We start from the raw sequence: 4,069 nt of genomic DNA on the forward strand, positions 1-4,069 counted from the left end.
TGATGATGGCTCATACTGTATGATGATTTTTCAAGAGTTCACACTTAGCTCACGATTTATACGTAGCTTGTTTGGCGTGCTGTCCTGGGAGAGAGCCCTGAACTCAAGGGATCCTTGAGCCCAGGGCTCCCTCCTTTCACAGGGCGCAGGGAGATTGAGCTCAGGTCGATCTGAAACTCCCCCGCTGCTGAAGCCAAGTTAAACTTCCTGAGAGTAAGACATTAGAAAAAAGATTTAGGCTTATTTTATCTATAATATAGAGCAGGTTTGAATGGTGGAAGGAAACCGGGGAACCCGGGGGAAGCCCACACTGACACGGGCAGAACATGCAAACTCCACACAGAAATACCAGAAGGCCCAGTGAAGACCTAACGCCATTGGTATTCTTGCTGTGAGGCAACAGTGCTAGTCACTGGGCCACCGTGCCGCCCACTCTGGATAAAGGTGGAGGAGGGGGGTTTCTTCCAGACGAAGATAGTTGTAGTGAGGATATATATATAGTGACTTGGAATCCTTTGATTGGAGGATCATGATTAGCTAATGTGAACCAGCTGGGTCAATCATGAGCGCGTACTCCTCTCGAAATGAAAATTAAACTTCACAAAGTGGTTCACTGAAGTCAATATTTAATTTAAATATGTTTACTCAGAGTTTACTTACAGCTGCGCACATTCCCCTATCAAGTTTGTTCTTTATAGATCACAATTTCTGTGAAAAGTGCCGTACCCATATTTGTGCCCATTTTGTACGTATGCCACGTTTATTAAAGAAACCCCTGATATTTATCCTTTTATCTCATTAGGATTTCTGTTTTGATCACATCAGCTTTGAATCCTAAATTATGTTTACCATACATGCCAACATTTGACTCTAAAAATCCGGGAGACCAGGTGACACAGTTGAGAACCGGGTTAGTAACTGTACTGTGGAGCAGGTTTTGGGCGACCGCTGCGATCAGATACTATAAAAGTTGGCAGCCAGGGGGTGTTACAGACTGTACCAAAGGGGGGGGGGGGGGGATTATGGGAGTTTTCCGGGAGAAATAACAAAACGGGAGGGTGGCGGGAGATGGGTCTGAAATACGTAAGACTCCCAGGAAAACATTAACGTAAAGAAAGTGAATGCAGACATTTTAATATTAATTTCGGCATGCTTTCAATATTAAAAATATATCAGAAATATGGGAAACTACTTAATTATAGGATGATAGTGGGATAGAATGGTAAAATACGGGAGAATTTCGGCAAAACGTGAGGGTGAACAGGGTGAAGTGAACAGGAAGTGTTTGTGGAGAAACAGTTTTGTAAGATAACGCAAAAAAACCTTAAAAATATGTTTTCCTATCACGCTGGGTTTTTTTTTTCCTTCCACCTATTTCTTTCCCCCACCACCACTTCCCTTCCGGGTCTCCGTATGAAAGAGTGTGCGGGTGTTTCCCAGTGTTGGGTTGCGGCTGGAAGGGCATCCGCTGCGTAAAAACATATTCATTCCACTGTAGCGACCCCTTATTAATAAAGGGACTAAGCTGAAAAGAAATGAAAACATTTATGAAAGAATGAATGCTTTTGCTTTAGCACCCCACAAGTTCTCGATTGGATTAGGGTCTGGGGATTGGGCTGGCCACTCCATAACATTAATAAAAGAGCTTGGTTCCAAACCAATAAAATTAGTGTGCTTGGGGTCATTGTCTTGTTGAAACAACCATTTCCAGGGCATGTCCTCTTCAGCATAAGGCAACATGAGCTCTTCACATGTTTTGACATATGCAAACTGATCCATGATCCCTGGTATGTGATAAATAGGCCCAACACCATAGTAGGAGAAACATGCCAATATCATACTTAAACCGCCATGCTTCACTGTATACTGTGGCCTAAAATTCAGAGTTTGGGGGTCGTCTCACAAACTGTTTAGCCTTCTTCAGTACATGCCTTTTTTAACAGAGGGACTTTGCGGGGGATTCTTGAAATTAGATTAGCTTCACACAGATCTCTTCTAACTATCACCGTACTTACAGGTAACTCCAGACTGTCTTTGATCATGCTGGAGCTGATCATTGGCTGAGCCTTTGCCGTTCTGGTCTTCCATTTTCTGCCATGTTTCTCTGCTTTTGCCCTCCATTTTAAGGCATTGGAGATCATTTTAGATGAATTCTGGTTATTCTGGATAGTCACGTTGATATTATTTTGAACAATACTGTAGTTCGGTTATCAGTACTTTTAGAGTTAAAAAAAACAAAGACCAAACAGAATTGGCAAACAGTCTGGAGCACATCAGCAATCAGGAATGTGCACTTCCTGCCGGATAATGACTTCAGCATGAGTTTCACAAATTCACACTGTTTGTTTACTTTGCTTATCCAGCAATTCTGTTTACACATTTCTGATGAAGGATCCATGTGTCCTCCATCTGAGCTCTCAGGACAGTAACAGACCCTTTATTCAAAGTATTATTTGCTTTTCTCTATAATGACCTGTGCATATTTTGTGAGATCTCAATAACGATTGTACAGTTATTGATTTGCTTCTTGACGATGATTATGGTTAATTAAACAGCACAGCTAGATTATATATAATGTTAACCACCACCCTCTTTTCTCGTAGTAGCCACACACATTTCTATAGTGCACTTACTTAAGCCCCGGTCAGACTACACAATTGCAATTTTGACTAGATCAAATCTTGACATGTCATCGGTTCCAAACATGCCAGACTACAGGTTGATTTCTTTTATCGCATGATATCTGCAAAGCTGCATCCATTATAAATGTCTGTATAATTGTCTATGGAGTGTTTCTCACAGTCACCAGCAAGCTAGCTCTCTCCCTCCCTTCCTTTCTACCTACCTACCAACTAATCATCCAACCAATCAACCAACTAACTAATCAGCCAATCAACCAATCATCCAACCAATCAGCCAACCAATCAATCATCCATCCAACCAATCTTTCAACCAATTAATCAACCAACCAACCAACCTACCAATCAGCCAATCAACCAACCAAATTATTAGCCAATCAACTAACCAACCAAACAAATTATTAACCAATCAACTAACCAACCAAACAAATTATTAGCCAATCAACTAACCAACCAATCGACCAACCAATCAGCCAATCCACCAGTCAACCATCCATCTATCCATCCATCCATCCATCCAATCACTCAACCAATCAATCAACCAACAAACCAATAGCCAATCATCCATCTAATCATCCATCTAATTATCCAACTAATCAACCAAGCAATCAATCAGCCAATCAACCAACAAACTAACCATCCAACCAACCAATCAACCACCTAATCATCCAACCAATCAAGCAATGAACCAACCAATTGTCCAACCAACCAATTAGCCAATCTTCCAACCAATCTACCAACCAATTGTCCAACCAATGAACCAATCAACCATCCATCCAACCCATGAACCAATAATAAAACCAATCAAGATACTCTTAGCCCTCCCACTCTTATCTTAAAGCTGCAGTCACACTTGGCTTTTCCTCCCATAGACCTCCATTCATACGCACACGAATACGTCAGACCGGAAACGCAGGGTCATGCGTTAAGTTTCGCAGGTTGCTGCGGTGCAAAGTTCAAGCTTGGTGAACTCTAACCTGCGAAATCGCATCACTTGACTGCATGAGACCAATAGAGGATCAAAACAGGACTTCTCTGGACAGAAATTTAAAACATGGAGCAATCGTTGGCTTTTTAAATATCTAATCATCCTGTTTAATCCCGCCCCTTTTCGCAGCGCCGCACGACAGAATTTCGCACACACAAAGCCGAGTGTGACCGTAGCTTTAGTTTGCTATGAGGGAATAATGAAGAACCCCCCCCACCCCTCCCCCCACCGGCTAGCTCAAAATCTTGCATCCTGACATCCATTTGTTGTTTATGAATCCCCATGTCGAAATTAATGGGATATTAGTGTAATCTGAACAACTCTTTAAAGTAGATTCTATATATGTTTGTCTTATAATAATAATGATCTAATATGATCAGGGACAAAAAACAAAACACTTTTGATATATTAAAAATTTATTACCAAATGAAAAGCCAGAACA

Source organism: Danio aesculapii, chromosome 20 (genome assembly GCF_903798145.1).
Source record: "Danio aesculapii chromosome 20, fDanAes4.1, whole genome shotgun sequence".
Classification (NCBI taxonomy): domain Eukaryota; kingdom Metazoa; phylum Chordata; class Actinopteri; order Cypriniformes; family Danionidae; genus Danio; species Danio aesculapii.